The sequence below is a fragment of the Pogonomyrmex barbatus genome, unplaced genomic scaffold (genome assembly GCF_055798465.1).
Source record: "Pogonomyrmex barbatus isolate J1 unplaced genomic scaffold, ASM5579846v1 scaffold1, whole genome shotgun sequence".
Classification (NCBI taxonomy): domain Eukaryota; kingdom Metazoa; phylum Arthropoda; class Insecta; order Hymenoptera; family Formicidae; genus Pogonomyrmex; species Pogonomyrmex barbatus.
The window spans coordinates 16278437-16298398 of record NW_028297098.1 but is presented as its reverse complement, the minus strand read 5'-3'; the positions used below and the strand labels follow the sequence as shown (position 1 = coordinate 16298398).

General features: G+C 40.8%; 1 protein-coding gene and 1 long non-coding RNA gene across 6 annotated transcripts in view; one reads left to right on the top strand and one right to left on the bottom strand.

Moving 5' to 3' along the window:
* The window catches only part of LOC148938177 (uncharacterized), a 138015-nt gene that overhangs the window by 80259 nt on the left and 37794 nt on the right, over nucleotides 1–19962 (top strand). The window contains exon 3 of the long non-coding RNA XR_016141163.1: nucleotides 13993–14226. This is a non-coding gene — a long non-coding RNA (uncharacterized LOC148938177). The remainder of the gene's footprint in view (nucleotides 1–13992; nucleotides 14227–19962) is intronic.
* Nucleotides 1–19962, bottom strand: part of Tsp26A (Tetraspanin 26A) — a 104243-nt gene that overhangs the window by 49425 nt on the left and 34856 nt on the right. The gene's annotated exons all lie outside the window — the stretch shown is intronic.

The following is a 19962-nucleotide window of genomic DNA, read 5'->3' as shown; positions in this document are numbered from 1 at the left end:
ATAAAAACAATTATTTTCTTTGTCTCTGTCAAGAGACAAAAAACGATCTCACAAAATCGTTTAATTTTTCAAGAAAACTCCTCAGAATAGATCTTCAATTTTCATTCAGAAATGATTCGAGTCGCAGAAGGATTCTCTCATCGCGCGCGAAGACATCTTTCCGGCGTAAATTGGCATTGAATCTGCGGCTCGTTAATTTCCCAAGGGTCATTCCGAGAATGTCGAAGTTCTGTCGTCACGTATAGACACGGGGCGGACCTCGAAAGCGAAACGAGAAAGAATCGCGAAACCTTTGTTCTCCACCTCCTCCTCTCTTTCTCTCTCTCTCTCCCCCCCTCCCTCTCTTTCTCTCGTGCGAGAGTCCGCGTCAGGAAAAGCATTCGTCATCGTTGCTTCCGACGGTCGAGAGTAGTTTTGATCCCGTTGCCCCTTTTGCTCTCTCTCTCTCTCTCTCTCTCTCTCTCTCTCTCTCTCTCTCTCTCTCTCTCTCTCTTTCTCCCTTCCCTTCCCTCCTTCTTCGTCTTACTCTCCTACCTAGGTCTCAGCTGACAGGCTTGTAATAAAGGGTTAAGGCACGAGCATTAATCAAGACGTAGCAGACATCCGTAGGAAATATTTCGCGCGATATATGCGCCCCGGCGTAGAACACCTCGCGAAACTTCCGTGAGATCGTTTTCGAGCATGACGAGATCAATTTCAGCAGACTATGCGAGAGGACATCGAATTTATCGATGTCGCGGATGCGAGCGATAACAGCCTGTAAAACTGAAAATAAAATTTTCAAATAACTGAATTTTATTATCGCCACAACAAATATATCTTATGTTCACTTACAAGGGCCAACATAAGATTTAATTAGTATACGATATTTTAGAAAGAACAGAAACGTAAAAAATTAGATAATTAAAAGAGACTGCCATCAGAGAATTAATGTACAGTTTAAAGAAATATTTTTCTTATATTTTATTATTTTAAATTCTCAAAGAGAAATTTATTTTTGGTTATCGTGAATTTTATGATGTTGACAGTTCATATCGAAGTATTAAAGTCGATTTACATTATGCGCCGTGTCAACGTCACGGCAATATCAATTGTCAGTAATGGCATCTCATCGGCACGTTTCTATGATCTGATTTTTATTTGTTCGAAATTGAAAGCCATTGAGATTGCCTTCGTCATTCGAACTCGTCATCATAACTGATCGTATTTATATTAATGCTCAAACAAATCAATTATCAATTATTGACGATAATATTTCATAAACAATAATATTAATATTTAAATACCAATAACAAAACTTCATGTTTTTCATAATTTAGCTCGTATGTAAAATCTCTCGCGCAAGACCGATCGTTATTCGCGCGAATTATAATCGCTGTCCGGCCACGCTGTGTCCCGACGACGGTGAAAATGTCGTGATGTCTTCTTCGGAATAAGAACTGCTGCTGCGAGTGCCGCGCATCTTTTAATGACCGCGATATTTTAGAAACTGGCGCACGACATTAGGACGACACCGAGCGAAATGACGCGGTTCCTCCGCGCGGTTTCACGCGCGCGCGGAACGCCGGCGCCGGGCGCGAGGCGCGCGAGAGAAAAGCGAGAATTTATTCGATTCCATTAAAACTAATCTCTCGCCGTCGCGAGATAAGTTCCCGAATTAAGTCGTGAAATATGATTCGCCTTTGTGACGCGCACCGTCCCTCCGTCCTGTGTACTCGCATATTTAATACTGCCCGGCTACAGCCGCGCCGAAACGTACGGAATCCGGAAATGGGGACCATATTTCGCCGCGCGTCGGCGTGTCGGATCGTCCGCCATCTCCAGCGGAAAGTCGAAGTGTCAATCTTTTCGAAAAAACATAAATTTTCCCCTGTAAACCTGTTTGAAAACGTTTTAAAAGGTTCCATTGTAAAGGAGCGCCTCGGAACGCCACGATTTTTGATAATGCTCGCGCGAGTTCTCGACACGGAAACAAATCGGCCAAGTATTATTCCAAGCGATTCGGTCGCTTGAATCTCCAAACGCGTCGGCGAACAGTTAGCACGAATAATCCATTTCAATTTTTCGGTACGTTAAACCGGTGCCACTTGCACGCCATGATTGTAATTTGAATGTAATACCCGGAGACCGCAGCGATAAGTCCGCGCCCGCGAACTTCCACCTGGTATATATTTATAACACTTTCTCGTTGAAATGCGAAAGTCAAGTTTTTTTTCTCTCTTTTTCGTAACTCAAATCGTCTTTTAACGTCTCGGCTTCCTTCGTCGCGTCTCTGACGTCGATTTAGTCGTCGTCGGCTTTCGGCCGAGACGCGAACGGATAGAAATAATTCAGTTGTCGGCGCTTGTCCGCAGACGAAAAGTGATAATTCGGTTGTCGGTCTTCGCAGACACGGAAAGAAGCGACGTTGAAATGAAGTTCTACGAAGTTATTATCTTCGAAATACAAACAATGAATAGAGCGGAAAATTGTGATTCGCGCGCATATATGAATCATTTATTTTCACCAGAGGTAGAGTGCTAGTTTTGAAAATCCTGTTAAAGTGAATGTATGACATAAATCCGTATTTTTATCTCAATTTACTTTAAAATTTTCTTTATTCTCGAGAAAACGACGAATATATTTTATGCAATCGTGCACCTCAATTTTTCTACGTATATATATCTCTCATTTCGCATTTGTTATTCCAATTTAACGCATTCGAGCTTTCACTCACACAACACGAAGTCCTCTATTTTTTTCTCGACATTCTTTAACGAGGACTTGCGTTTTATTGTACATTTATTTAGAAAATTACTCTCTCAGAAGTAACGCCATAAATTTTTATCGCCTTTATTATTAAACCAATATCGAATGGACGAGTTAAACGGGAGGGCGCGCGATACGATCAAAGATACTCGCCTAAAATTTACGAGACACATGGCGTACAACGTTACGACGGGGACGAGACATACTTGGTGTATCAATACTCGTACCGGTACTGGCATGAAACTTTTGTCGACGTTTTATTAAATCTGCGAACTCTGCGGAATCGTTATGCTGCAGGTGCAGCGGATATATCTTTCGTTGTGCCAGAACCTCCACCAGTCTCGCGCTCGATGTTTTCAAAGGGAACGTCAAATCAAGAGAGACCTTCTAGGAAGAAGAACACGACGGGTGACGTATGAATATCCTTTATAGTCGGACAACTTCGCTCGACAGACTCTTCCATCATGCCGTTTAGTCAGTGTCAAGCTAGCCGGGACGTTTCTATGTTTAACAAGCAACAGATCTCCAGAGGTTTGATGTCATATAAATAAGACAAAGGGATGATAGGGAAATAATTGCATCTTTCTAAGACGATATTACGACACGAATGACAATGATTAGCCGTTGAATGACGATGGAGATGACAGGTGAAACTGATAAAGGTACGGCCTACGCCAGGACTTCGCCAATCGTGGTACATCCTTGGGACAGGTAATCGTTTAATGTCAACGTTCTCCGGGCTTTAGACGGACATGGAATGATTTATCGGTCGGTATATCGGGAAAAGTATCGCTTCTTTTGTCGTCGTGAAGGCTGTATCGCGCGAGCGGAGAAAGTTCCCGTCGAGAAGACGACGACTGTCATTAGCCGATAAATGAAGGTAGTAAATAATTCCTCGCGAGCCATCGTCGGAAAAAAAGATTTTCTTTTCCTGAGAATTTCGCCTCCGCCTTCCGGACTTTTCCTACCTCTAAGAGCCGATCAAAATCTCTCGAAACTTTTGATCGCGATGCGCCGCAATTATATATCGGAAGAACGATTAAATTTATCATCGATGAGAGAGATCCTCGTAAAGTTCCTTTATGATACTTGGGATGCCTTGGTTAAAAATTATGAAATGGTAGTTCGGAAGCGGCGTCCATATTAAACATAATTAGGCAATGAAGCGAATTACAGTTATAAATGTACGCGTATATTACTTTGATGAAACGAAATTTCACTTGCCTGTCGACAGTTTCGATGCCAGCTTCGATAATTTTGACGACTTCGAAATTCCACTTCTAATTACAAATTCAACACGGACGACGCGAATAATTCGACGTTGTATTCGCGACGTACAATTCCGGCGCTTTCGGAGGATTAAAAGTCGATAGTGCGCGATAAAGTGCTGTAAAGGGCGACACCGGTAATCGGAAATATTTCACGTTATTTCCCTCAGGCGAGATCGAAACATTATATGCCATATTACCATTCCGCGCGTCGTCGTGCCACGGATACGTGCCTGGAAAATATATATATATATGCCACACTTTTCGCAGACAGACAGTTACATACACGCGTGCGGAACGAGCGCGCGCGCAAAAAGTCCGTGAGAGATCCGCGAAGACAGAAATTGTCGAGATTTACATTCCAGATTCGAGGCATATTCGAGCGTGAAGGCACCGAAAATTAATGGTTCGTTGAATTTATAGCCGAGTTTGGTACATCCGTGCCTGTCGAGCTTATCTTGTAACACCACGTTTAACGATTTCCCTTCCTCCCTCCCTCAGCTCCGTCCTTCTCGCATACACGTCATTAATCTTTAACAATTAGGGAGGCCTCATCGTAATAGCGGTCTAGCCTAATTCCTTCAAAACTTAAGAAAATTACTCTTGAATGAAGAATCTTACGTTCTACATATTCAATTAATTGTTATGGATAAATTATATGCATGTTATTTGAATTTCTATATGTTAAATAAAATATTTTAACTTAGTTTTGCTAAAATTTTTAATGGGGCCATTTGTGTGGTGTGTGTGTGTGTGTGTGTGTGTGTGTGTGTGTGTGTGTGTGTGTGTGTGTGTGTATGTGTGATGTCGAATCTTTTTAAAAATATAAAAATAGATATACTAAAATATAAATTTAGTATTACACATATTACTTTTAATTAAAAAAATTTTTAAATATCAATTATTTATACCATATTACGAATGCATTATAAATACATATCTAATATTTTCATCAAGGAGAAAATCATCGTCGATCATTCAAATAATTCATAGTCGTAAAAAGCGTTCTCTTTTTCAAAGGATAATCACCGAAATTGTATGAAGATATTAGGTTAAGGGCCGTCGCTCCTAGGCGCTATCATCCCCTGCGAAAGCCGCTCCAATTTGAACATGGTTAACCATGCTGGTCGTGAGTAGTCAAGGGTTAACGTCGACTGAGCCGCGAGCATTTCGCAGTCGTACCCACCCTCCCCTTCGTCCTATCATCCCTTCGTTGTCGGTCCCCGGGCGTCCTTGTTCGCGACTTTCGCGGATTAGCAGGGTGCTCGAATGCCGGCGAACGCGCGTCGGCGAGGACAATGGGTCGGGCGGATTAACGGGTTTCGAAGCGGGCTGTAGAGTAATTAACACGACATCGTCGCCGGCGCGCGCGATTCACCTAACTCCCGTACACTATGCACGGCGACCTTGTACGACGCGTAATACATCTCTCTCTCTCTCTCTCTCTCTCTCTCTCTCTCTCTCTCTCTCTCTCTCTCTCTCTCTCTCTCTCTCTCTCTCCTCTCTCTCTCTCTCTCTCTCTCTCTCTCTCTCTCTCTCTCTCTCTCTCTCTCTCTCTCTCTCTCTCTCTCTCTCTCTCTCTCTCTCTCTCTCTCTCTCTCTCTCTCTCTCTCTCTCTCTCTCTCTCTCTCTCTCTCTCTCTCTCTCTCTCTCGTGTGTGTGTGTGTGTGTGTGTGTAGTGTGTGCACGTATATACGTGTATATGTATACAAGCGGTATATTGCCCGTTACGATACCAACGTGCGCGTTACAATATACAGTTGGCATTTCGCTGTAATCGAGCGAGCAACCGACCGGAAGTGCACGGGGAATCGTTTCGATGCGCGACGCTATCGCGTCTCGTTTGTTTTCATTTGATGCGTTTACGTGCCAAACAGGAACTGCCGAAAAGTTCGGTCGGACCCGCAAACCGTATTTCGACGTGATCGACGCGAGCGTCGCGTCGTGTCGCGTCGCGTCGTGTCGCGTCGCGCATGGTGACCGACACGAATAATCCAGCTGTATTAAGCGTACAGACGTACAGCAGTCTTGCGTAATGCAATTTTGTAGTCGACCCGGTGAGTAGAACGGCGCGAATTGGATCGCCGTTTGCAATTACCGGGTATTGTTCGCCGATTCGATTTATATAGAACGACCGGTTTCAGCTTATACGAGCATAAAATGCAGCCAAGTGTTTTAGCAGTATTTCGCATGATGACTAGATAATTCTGCTCCTCGCTTTTCGCTTTTCAGACACGAAAAATGGTTTTTTTTTTTTTAATCAAGTAAAGCACATTCTGATTTATTAACATTCTTCTATTTTTGATGCGTTTTATGTCACACTATAGTGACAGTAGAGTCATTTCGGTAACGAAGGAATCTCATGAAAAAATTGCGTTGCATTTTTTTTAAAATCGCTGTAAAAGCAGGAATTTGCTTCACTTTGGCGAGAGTGAAAAATACAGTGAATGCAATGGTCCTGACGAAACGGATGCTGGATTAACTGGCTTAGGAATAATAGCAAGCGGGACGCTGCAGAATAATTTAACGTGACGTCGTACCGGCGAACAATTCACTTGTGTAACTTGTTAACCTCCATAAAATGCATATGTAACCAATGTTACGTAACCGGTATCTAACTAGTCGCGGCACACGTCGCGTTAATGCAAATTTTCCGCATATCGATCCGCAAGTAGCAACGGTCACTATCGCAACTCCGATTCTCGGAGTTACTTGTGGAATAAACAAAACAGTTCTGAGTGAATTAATTGTAACCTCTACAGTTGTGCATATGCAATGGCACGCGTGTCTAGACATTACACGCTTAATCGAAAATTATAAAATTATATGATCCTAATGGATTGAAATCTATTTTTATTTTTACATTTTACAGAAACTAAAAAAACACTTCGTACTATTTATTCTAATATACTTTTGAAAAAAAAGTAGAAAAAAGAAACAGTTTTTCGTTTCTATAGTATTTTTCGAAATTAGTTATGGAATATCTCACCGGTCAATTATCAGAAATAATTTCGTCATGTAAAATTTTGATTTTCTTGTAGAAATGTTAAAGACATCGTTCTGACATCGTAATGACATAATAGAATGGAGCGAACTTCAAATTATCAATAATTTCTACAGTACACCGTCTGATACGCATTTATGCGGCGAAGATAGCGACTCGGCAAACGACCAAAGTGGAATTACTCTCGCCGGTGTTGGAGTGCGAGAACGTACCGACTTCTAATTAACACGACATAGCTGTTACGCCCACTCGATATGTACGACACCAAGACACGTTGTAAAATCCGCGTTGCCGTGCCTCGCTATGGCGTAGCGTAGGTAGATAGGATAGCGTCGATAGCAATTCGCTCTCGACGATAAAAATAGATTCCTAATTGAGACTACTAATTCAATCTCGGGACTGCCAGTAACATTCGATTTGATGGATTTGAGAATCGATGCACCGGATGTCTTCATGAAGAAGTTGAATTATCGAGAGTGCAATTTCGAAAAAATGTGATTACTCCGAAATAAATTACGTTCATTAAATTCTGTGAGTTAATTTCGAAAATATCGATCTTGTCCGATGTCAGAGAGGATCAATTAAATAATTTCCTAATGTGGTTATATCTATGTCATATCAAGCATTACATTGTGTATATTTTATTTATATGTATCGATCTTTTAATGATTATGGATTTGAAATAATTCGAGAAAAATAACGTTACTTAATATTTTGCAAAATTATTTTAGCTTAGAAAAATAAAAAACAAGATAGAATTGTCTTCTTAATTTTATTCAATCTTCTTATTGTAGATAATGATATTAATTACATTTAGTATAAAGAAAGAAAATTTATTTTTCTTCTAATGCATTTTCTGCTCAAAGTCGTACTCGATCATACTTTTCGCGATTTAATTAGCAGAGAATATATGAAATATTATTTGCTGATGTAATTCGATTTCATAGAAACAGAAGTGAAATTAATTAGACAGAACAGAAGTGAAATTAATTAAAATGATTCTTTACAAATGTATGGAACTTATAAAAAATGCCGCCGAATTTTGATCGAAAAATAATCCGAATTCCTCTTATTTAGTTAAACTTTCCTGGATTAATGGAAAAATTTGTAGCCTCATAACTTTTGATCACCGATTTCCTGGGTCATCTCGTTGTCAAGCCCTTCCGGTCTTCCGGCATGCGGCAGCGAGATAGCCGCACGGGCATAATAAATTTCGCGTGAAGCATAATGGAACGGCGCGACTAAGTCGCGATATCGGGCTTGCGGGCTAACGACGTAAAAATAGAAACGAACTGCAAGTCCGGCAGAAAGCTTTTGCAAAAGGAGCAATGCCGTCGCCGCGCCCTCGTAAAGCGGCCAGATATGCGAGGAACCACTAACTTAATGATTTATGTCGCGCATGCAACGTCGCCCGCCATTCCGAATCTTATGTTATACGACCGCGCCGCGGCGCTTTACATGTATACATGCACGTATACATGTATATATTATACATATGTATGTATATATATATATATATTTTTTGTGTGTGTGTGTGTGTGTGTGTGTCCTCACGCGCCGCACGGATTATCCCCTGCTGACCTAACTGAAACTTATCGTTGCCGTTGCGATAAGAAGGGAACGGCCAACTTTGCGCTAGCTAACCCGTCTGTCCGCGAACTTTGCCGGAAGACCGTCGCCGAGTTCCAGCTGTTACCCACCGGAAAATACGGCACGAGTACATGCGGCGGAGGAAGCCGCCGGAACGAATTTCGGGGATGTTCCTACGAACATGTCTGTGTCCTGTCCTGTGAAAATTTTTCTTTTAAATACAATCACGTGGCGCGGTCGGTCAGAGAGAAGAGGAACTTCCGTCGCGATCTAAAAAGGATTTGGAGTTACAAGAGGACGGGAAACTAAACGTGAAGAGAATACAACTTTAACCGACGTGCACGGTGGTGGATTGTCTTTTTGCCGATCACATCGACAGGAGGGAACTTTCGTGAAGTTAATTGCCGGCCACGAGCCGGACTGAAACGATAAACTCTTGCGGATCGTCGTGCAAAGTTTCCACGTGAGGGGAATCGCGTAACAGCGCGCCGCATTTCCGATAGCGGACGTTGTTACGCGGTAACGACGTTGCTCTTAATGGAAGTCCCACATTGGCGGCCTTTGATGTATCGCCCACGTCCGCCGTACGATATACGGCGCGCGTGTGTGTCCACGTGCGGAAATTGCGGACTTAATTTTCCTCGCGGTCCTAACGCGATTACGTACGTCGTGTCAAATTCAATTGTCGAGATCAATCATACGCGCCTCTTTTCACCAGATTTTTCTCTCGCCGCATCTTATTCGAACGAAATCGAGCGAAAACTTTATTTAATCGTAAATAAAGTTTTTCAAATTGGTCGAGTCCTGGTTCGCGAATGCGGGTACTGGTTCCGAAGTCGAATTGCCGACGATCAAGTACACGAGATATATATATATATATATATACGTAATTCGGAGTCGCTCGCAACGCAGACCAGATCTTTATCAAAGGATAACTTGCAACTGTCAGGTGAAATCTATTGCCAGGATCACGGGCGCTTTCAACGAGCGATTCATCCCGATAAATAGCGCCTCATCCCGTAGCCGAGGATGAGGAGAGGCAGAACTCGACAAATGAGGTTCGACGGACGGTATCTTGTTCGTCTTGCTTGCTTTATCATCGTGCCATCTTGGACGTTTTACCTTGCACCACGGCTGACGAGATGCGGCAATGGCGGTTCACCGTAATCAGATATCCCGCAAGCAGTCGGCAGCCAGCGAACTTAATATCGCGAATTTAATTACTGGCTGTTCGTCCCACGGGGATCCGAGAAAACTTATTTTTGTCTTTTCCGACGAGAAGACGTTAATTCCATTTCCATCGAAACAACGGTTGCGCAACGCTATAATCTCCCCCGTGTTTCCGCTCCATTCATCCGGCCCCCTCCGCCGCAATCCTCATCCTCCATCATCTCTGAGTGGTGCCTCCTCCCCCCCCCCTCCAATTCGCGCTTCGTTATTCACGAGGCCGGCGGCACGGGAATCCTCGGTGCACTTTTTCCTTCATATCCCCACCCGGTAAATAAATAATGGAGCGACGGATTGCAAATATCTGTTCGACTGTCGGATGTGAAATATTGCCGGAATTTGCATCGTAAACTCGGTTATCCCGTCGGGTTCCGCGCCCGCGCAACGTTCCCGGGGAACACCTGGAATTCCTCAAATAAAGGAGCGAGCTTCCGAGCGGAGAAGAAAACGAACAGGAGGGGCGCGAACAAAATTTCGAGGACATACGTATATCCGCGACGATGGTTGACACGAGATGATACAACGTGACGTTCAATATTCCATGATTTTCGATGTTGAAATAAAACTTAGGCACAATTGTACCTGTTCTTTAGATATATCGATTATGTTTCACGGGGCTCTAAACGGCCGTCGGGATACAACGGAGGCGCTGAGCGCGTTGCATGTAGGCTAAGCCGATTGGGAATTAAGTGGAGTTACATTACGGCCCTCACCGCGCGGGAATTAGGTTGAATATCCAATTCGCGGTTGAGTAGACGGCTCACCTGTGTGATTTGGATTATGAGAATCTTCTTAAAGCCCTTTGAATAGCTGGCTTCGCGCGCCATGCTCCCGAGTTGCGCGTGCGCTGAGGGGGGGTGAACGGAGGGAGGGAGGGAGGGAATGGGAAGGCACAGGAGGAAAAGCTATGGAGAATGAGAGGGTGAATTCTCATCCTCCTTCTCGGTGTTCCCGGCGCGGCGTCTCCTTTCTGTCTTGGAATGGTTATCGTATAACGATTCACTGGCGTTTCATATCAAAGCGAAAGTTTGCTCGTTAAACCCTAATCGAAGTCGTGGAGGTCTGGATCGACCAAGCGCTTTTTACCGACAAAAATTTCCTGTATGTAGAACGTTTACAGTCTAGTGAAGCTACTTTTTCCTTATGTCTTCCTCGATCAATTTAAATTCAACCATTTTCTCGGCAAAGACATCGAGGGGAATCTTCTACCGCAAATTATTAATTTTTAATATTAAGTATCTTTATAAACTAACTCTTAAATTATATATACCTTAAAAGCCATTTGAAGTTAAAAGAAGATAAAGGTTTTACTATCTATTTGCATTCTCTGAAGCTTTCGAAAAGCTCTCTTTTCGTTTCCAATGATTTATTATTTCGATACTTTTAATATATAAATATATAAGAATATATTTAATATATAAAGAAAATCTTTAATGAAAACCAAGATGAATAAAATATTATTCGATAAATCTGAAACATTGTATATATGTGTATATGACTTTTTTATATATGCATTAATACAAACTTTGTTATATTTAGTATTGTCAAACGTCAACTTCTGCATTTTTCGTAGAATTCTATGCATTTTGTAGCAAGTCAAAATTACTTACCATATAAATAGGACAGTACGTACGATTATCGAAAGATAAACAAACTTACCTGGAAAAAAACAAAAATAATAGATTAATTATTAGATAATGATTATACCTATATGTACGTGACGACTTATCTTGCGAATTATTTTAGATAATTTTTTTTAAATTACAAAAACTAAATAAATTTTATTGGGAAATTGAAAATAATAATTATTATTAAAAATTCAAATTTCTCAAAAAAACTTTACTTTCAATCTCAACAAATTAAACGTTTAATATATTTATTAGAGAAAAATCAATTTCGGAAGTAGCGTAATAATTTGTGAATAAAAGTTGGTAAAAGATAGATCTGTGACACGGTACATTTTTATCAATTCTTTCGGGTTGAGGAGAGTAAATTGGAACGCAGATGACGTGATATTTCATAATTCTCCATGTATATGGACTTGAGAATTTGTTTGTATTACAGCAGTCGCACTGTATCTTTATTAATGCCGCGAAATTCACGAGCACCTGCAACGCACGTAGTTAATACGTATATGGCTGGTTAGCTTATTTCCTTCTTTTGCTGGACGTCTTGCATCGCGACATGTTAACCCTTTGTACCCGGATTATACTTTTCTGCCGCTTGACAGTCAGCTTGAGATTAATTTTTACGTATGCTCGCCGAGCATATATGAATAGCGACCAGGAGGATCAGAGGATGGTAAGAGAGAAGACATAGTACTTTCCAAGCCAAAATTCGTTCTGTTGTGAACGAATAAATCATTCGACTACCAACTCTATTCAACATAACGTTGGATACGATTCAAAAAACCGAATATAAAGATTCCCGCAGAGAAACTGAAATTAAATACGCAAAGAAAGAAATGCTTTAATGAAAATATAACTTTTTTAATTATCATACTGATTTAATTATGAAGCAAAACTTTGGAGCTACCTTATTTACTTTAATTATTTCACTTTCTCGCGGAAAAGTTCCACGCAATTTTCTCAAAATTATGTTAATTCTCTCTTTAATTTTCCTGCAGTTTGCTTTTTAAAATATTTTCAAGAAAGATGTTTTTCAATTGGTTCAGTTTTATCGATATAATAAAATTGTGAGACTGCGTTGACACGTGATTAAAATATAATAAATAAATTAATGACACTAAAATAATAATAAAATTAAAAATAATAAATAAATAAATTTGCGTTTATATATATATATATATATATATATATATATATATATAAAAGATTTCAGCAAAATTTTCAAATATTGTATAATGTGCCTGGAGATATTTGTATATATTTTGTCAACTATGCATGCGACAATAACAATATGACTCAAGAAGATTCTTCCTCTTCTCGTGTGGAAAGTTATCGATGTCTTTTTGTAGCTCATGTATATTTTTACGTCCGTTCGTCTCATAGGCATAGTTCGTCATAGGCTCGCAAGCTTGGTCATGCTCCAGAAAAGAACCCTCGCCTCGCGAGGGAAAAGTCGCGGTAACGAAACGGTTTAGCGCAACCGCATAATAATTAAAAGCACGCAATTTTTTATTATAACAACTGACGTGGTATGCAACGGCTGGCGTGTTATAGCATTGTTAAAGTAATTACCGTATAGCGCGCGAACGCGAACGATATTAACACATTATGAATAGCCGGCACTGACGGCTATAACCGTCATGGTCGGCGGACGTCCTGCATCTCGGAATCGTGTTAGCGTTGTGATGACTAGAGCCACGTGTATTAATTACACGCGAGATTTAAACTGGCCTAGAAACATGTACATCTATATGCACACATATTAGAAATTCAAGAGAACCTAGAAGTGTTAGGTGTTAGGTTCTATTATGTAAAAGCTGCGTTATAACAGTGCAAACATCGAGAGAAATTGAAGACCACTGGGAATGAAAAAATTCAAGTCGCGACGGTGACATGATTATACGCGACGTTTTCGGATCACGGAATTTTTTATCAGCTATATCCGCTCTCCAATTTACTTTTCGCAAACAGACGCACAGACGTCCTTTGATGCGAGAAAGAGACGAGGAACATCTTGCTCGTCTGCCGCCGTCGCTGCTGCTGCTGCTGCTGCTGCTGGATTACCGCTACCTGACAAGCTCGTCGTAGCATCCGACCGCGATATTACATTTCCCGCGAAATTCACCATAATACCAGCGCAACGATGTGCAACTTACAATACACAAAATACGTAAAATTGCGTCAAGCGATAGTGGAAACCGTCGCGCATAAAGAGATACCAGTTTCTCCGTAGTCTTCAATCTAACCGAATAAGCGCTATAGCTCGCAGACGGAGAAAAAAATTGAAAATAAAATGCACGCATTCTGTTTATATAACATTATATACATATACATTAAATCCAATGAAATATGAATATATATATATATATATATATAATTAAATACATAAAATTCTTGATATTATAATTTTTTTTAGAGAAAGAGAAAATAAAATTTAAAATAAAATAGGCATTTTGCTTTTATACAAAATTCATAAAAAGAATATGTCTCAGAATATATACATATTGTCACTCTTTCACCCAATTAGCCCTTTCAGTTTATTATTGTGAAGACAGAAAGCAGATTCGCGCGAAGAGCAGCCGCCATCAAGGGTCCCCCCAAATGGTTGAACTTAGATGCAACTGCAGATGCAAGGAGCATATATGGGGCGTCAGCACGGCCGCCTCGAACGTGAAAACTTCTGTTTCCGCAACAAAGGGAGGAAGAGAAAGAGAGAGGAATTGGGGGATGCGGCAGAGACAAAAAGGCAGCAGAGAGAGAGGTACGTTATTTCCATTTAAAGTGGGCTTTACAAACTAGGTTGCAATAAACATAGCTCGACAGTTACCCTTGGCTGCCAAGCAGCCAGGTTGTGGCTGGTTGCACCAACCAACCAACCAACCAACCTTCCTCCTTCTCTCTTCCTCTCTCGCTCGTCCTCACCACATCCTGCATCCCGCATCGCGCTATCAACCCTCTTTCCCTCCCGGCCTCTTTTCTCGCTGCAGCTCAGTTACAACTTTAATGCCGGCGCGAGAGAGTACGTTAAAGCTCCCGACGCTCGTACGAACTTACATATACACGCACGCACGCACGCACGCACGCACGCACGCACGCACGCACGCATGGCATTCACGCATACACGCGACATCGGCACCTGTATCCCGCCGCGCCATCGCAAACAAGAATTAACGACGCCGGTACACTCGTGTATCGCATCACAGGACAAAATAATATGGTCGGGTGCGCGTGACGACCTCATTAATTCACCGAGTTCTCCTTTTATTTTTCGAAAACAACTTCCTTTTTCTTCAATTCTAAATTCTAAAGCGGCAGAATCTAGCAGAGAAACATACGACATATCGTTGAGAATCTAATATTCTCTTTTCTTTGAGTGTTAAGCTTTTCCACAGCGACATATTTAATTAGCGACACAGCTCAAGACACATTAAATATATTATGAATATTCATAATATTTTTATGTAAATATACGAGATAAAAATTAACCTAATTACAATTAGCGAATTTGCGCTCGCAGATGTGTGTCATTGCATGCAGAGAAGAAAATCCGCAACGATGCGTGGATTCTTCATTATGGCCGTATCGCGATAAAAAAAATGGAAAGGTTTGCTCCAACGGATGGTGTATTTGCAGTTCGAAAAACGATTCGAATAAAGTACGTACGAAGAGTGACGACCGATGATATTTTGCGAGCCCGATCGCAAATTTTTCACGGGATGATTCTCGCGCGGGTGGGGATTTGCATGCTCAGACGCCGTCACCCCGACGTCGCATCCTCTCGACGACGTAGCGCATTATTTTAAGCGCATGTGTGTCCTAAGCCTAATACAATATGCGCTCGTGCATCTTTCATGAAACCTGCGACGGCTAGGTTTATTCATCTCGCGCGCGCTGTCAAGATGTGTGCCACGTGAGAATATATATCCGCGAACTACTGTATAATTTATTCTTCGTTACACCGTTTAAATAATTTCTACGTCATTTTTTTAATTGCGGGGAAGCAATTGTTTCCTGTCGGAAACAATTAAAAAAGATCGAAGGAGCGAGACGTTATCTACATTTTCACGTATTCACAGTTGTCTCTTTCTTCATTCTGATGTACGAAAATGTCGTCAGTACGAAAATATCTCTCTCAAATATGTATTTCACAAATGGCCTGCAAATATGATTTAATTCTATTTCTAGAAATATACAATTTCCTGCTCATTATTAAATACTATATATATTGATACAAATATATACAAATATATTTATACAGTTTATTGATTTATAATGATTACATTTACTCTTATTAATTACAATAAATAACTTGACGACGGCTTATAGAAATATTTTAACAATTTAAAAAAATATCTTGGTGATATTTTCATATTTACCTGCGGTTCGTTCACGCGCGATATAACTAGCCGGATAAATGGACATTTAACGTACACATGGTTTCTTACTTATTTGTGGGAATTCCCATGGAGATCCGTGTTAAGTCTACGAAACGCATTCCTGCATTCGTAGCGCTCCTCTCCGAATTACACGCGAGCGCTTTGCTATTCCTTATCTAATTTAATCAGCCAACAATAAAAGGTCGTCTTTTTCATGACTACGCAGGGAGACAAAGCGAGTCCGACGATCTCGGCTATAAAAGTGACATGAGTCGATCTCGGAGGACGTGGAGTCGGCGTCTCTTGGCTATCGGCGATTTACGTTTCGTGACGTTGTGCACAGTCGCAATAATTTACAGGCGACGAGACACGCGACGTCCGGCATTTTGTGATGCTCAAGTTACGAGCCTTTCTCTTTATCTCGCACAAGTCATGGACAATCCGAAAATTGTCCGAAAATACTTAGCGTCCACGTTTACTTTATTGTTTCACCAGCGAGGAGTGAGAACAAGCGATTAAATGGACAATTTTTACGTGGAACGTCTGACAATATTGCACTTATGCACGAGGTTCTACGAATTCTTCCAATTCCTCAAAGCATTTCTCTTTCTCTCTCAAAATCAACAAATAATGTAATAAATATTACTTTTTTATTTGACGATTTAATTGTAGATGCTTCGACGTTTTTTATCTAAATATCTCTATACTCGTTAAAGAATTCGCCATTAAAAGGCAAAATGGCAGAAATATTCTGCATTTTACTATTAAATATTTCAAAATAAATCATGTTTTATTTAACTCGAAATTAAGAATGGGATTTCATTAACTGTAGTTGAAGAATTACATTTTGTGTGTGTTAATTTTTCAATGGTTTTTTATTACTTACAGTATTTGATATTCACGTATGTGCAATTAATTTATTGAAAAAGCATTTACGGTCCAAATTATGGCATTAACATCGTTTGCACAAAGGTTAGAGGATAACGTATAATTCGATTCTGAATGGAAAAATTGCACGAGAAAAAATGTAACGTCGAAAAAGAGAAATTGCAACGTGCGGGTAAGCCATCCCCGTTTTTCACGTTAAAAATTTTAGTTCGACAAACGTGCCGGTGCGGTCGGACCACAGTCTTTTTTATGATTGCATCCGCCGGCGTTTAAGAAACATATCACGAAAAAGCCCTTACTTTTCGCGTGTTTCATGAATTCGCCAAAAGAAAGCGCAAAATTCTCGCTATTGATGAAAAAAAAAACCGAGAAAATCAGCTTTAATTTATACGATATTAAATGAAAAAAAAAAAAAAAAACACGTATAAAGTCGCGTGTACACAGTTTATTGCCAATAGTTGTATTTTCGGCGAGAGAAAGCACAATTTTTTTCTTTTTAGTTGTCTTTAATTGGAAGAGAAATATGTCGACAGAAACTGTGCGTCGATGCGAAAGCTCCGCATAATAAATACGTCCGGTGTAATGCGGCATTTTTAATTGAATCCGCGGTACTCAAACGACGCATTTTTAATTTGATCACACGTGCGACGTCACACACCGGTGTGCCATAAATCTCCCTTACATCCGACGCATAATGCCGTTGTTATCGTATTACGTAATTATCCACTTTCTCGCATCCGCGAGCTGGCTTTATCGCGCTTTACCCGTAACGTCCGATTATGTTTTAACGTGCGAGATCCTTGGAGTCGCGGCGTAATTTCTCAGCGGAAAGCCGAGGGAAAGAAACTCGAACGCCCGGAAGAAAAAGAAGAGAGGAAGAGAGACCGAGACGCGAGGACGCCGGCAATTCCCCATTGGAAATTTTAATACTTGAAAGCGCCGGCGTCTCCGCCGTAAAGTACCGGCCGGTCTGGCGTGAAACTTGAATGGCGGGCGATTGACACTACTTGCCCCGGGACGAAGTGTGCCGTAAAAGGAGCTCGAAATGTACCCGGCAACGCGTCTTCTTATGCCTGAAGTTTGGCGTATGGACGAACGAGTGTCCAAGTACTTGGGCGACGATCTCGCACACAGGCTTCCTCCTCGAGTAAACTTTTAAGTACCGATCTGCAGGGTGGTGACGTACCGAGGCATTTGCAGAGCGTCCACCCCGAAACTTTACGACTCGGACCTTCGATCTCGAATGCAAATCGCACGGTATAAATCATAAGGCGCGATTCTAAATTTCACGTAAACACTCGCACGGTAAATCGCTACAATTTATCTGTAAATTTTCCAATATTTGAATAATTTGCGTTTAATATCAATATACGGATGTAAATAAGATACAGATAATATGTGTACACTTGGTGTATCACGCACCGTATAGTGAGATACACCAAGTAACGTACACAGGTATCGGCAACAGTAATTTGTTCGAGCTAATAACTCCATAAAACTATCGTGAACAACGGAGCCGTTTTCAGATATAAATTCATGGCTCTTCCGATTTGCGAAGCTCGGCCGCACGCAGGATTTGTTGCTCCCCTCTGGGATGCGTCCTCCCGTACGCCGGATGACCCGTATGGCCGCGATTATTGCGAACTCGCCGCACGCGCGGATTATAATTCAAACGTACGTGCGAGCGCGACGGAGCGTTGCACTCGAGCGAGCTACGAAAGCCATCAAAGCAATTCCGAGACACTTCGTTCGGAATGCTTTGATGGTTCGTGAGGGGGAAAAACGCGGTCGATACACGGCTGATTTCCAGGTTCGCGCCCTCGCTCGGGTTTCGCGAAAAAGAGTTCGGGATCGAGTCGCGACACATATGGGGTGAGTCGCGACCCGTAAAATCGCACGTTTCCGCGCAAATGCGCGCCGGATATTTTTATTTCGTCACCAGGTAGAACGAGCGCAAGGAACGCGAAGAGAGGAACACGATGGGCGATCGATTGCAAACTTTTTGTTATTTTCAAACTTTGATGCTTCAGAAATTTCAAATTTATAAATTTCAATCTGACGGTTACATTTGTACTTAAATAATTTCTATTAATCGAGCAAAATTTATATCCTAAAATCGTCCATAATTCTGGATCAGTTCTTTTTTGAATAAAAATATTTGTACTGTCGAGAAACAGATGGTAGATTTAATTACTTTCATTGATAAAAAAAATCATGATTGCGGATATACATATTTCTCTGACAAATGTTGAAAAGCGATTGAAAAACGAATTTAATATTCTTCAGAGGATTTTCAGGTCAGTTGTTCTTGTCGCTTTACTCGAGTTCGTTTTACGATCGTCGCAATAGAGCGAGAATGCTTCGAAAAGCATATCTCGCAATCTGGAAAACTGTACTTTCTAACCCGCTTGTTTTTATTTATTTTTTTCCCCTCTCATGCGGTAACGTGGAACTTTCATAAATGCGTGCGTGAACAGATCACAATGTTATCTAAAGAATAGAAGAAGTTGCATGATTGTTCTAGGAAAACTAGATTTTAGAAAAAAATCTCATAAAAGAAAAGGGACGAAAGCATACAAAAGTGCATTCGTTTTCTCAAAATATATATTTTAGAGAATATATTTGCTTTAAAATAAAAAAAAAAACAAAAAGCCTATTAATCCATTGTACACTTTATGATTAAAATAATATTTGTCAAATATCTATTATAATATCATAGTACTTAATATGATTTTGTAATGAATTTTGTCTTAATTATTTTTAATTTTGTGTCTAATTTATACAAAAATACATGAAATATATGTACTTGTATTCCTTATTCTTTTGATTATATATTTCATATTATAAATTATATTTTGTTTCGCGTATCTTTATCCGTATTCGAACGCTCGTTCCATTTTCTTCATTCGCACAATGCTCTTTATGATATCTGTTTGTATGTTTGTCTACACTTTTGGTAATTTCGCGCTTTGCTACGCGGAATATAAACGACTCCCATTCTGGAGAAGGGACTAACAATTGTCGAAAGTAACTCGCCACCGGGTGTACGCTAACTATTTACCATCGTCACAAAAGAAAGCCGTCCTGCGGGAATCGCAATGCGCATTAAGCGGTTACCGCGGCATATTTCATTGCGAAATTAACCACGCGGCGGTATCTCGTCGCTTTGACGAGGGGAAAAAGCCCGGACGAGCGCATCCGCTTTAATAAAAGTGAAATAGAATCACGTGATG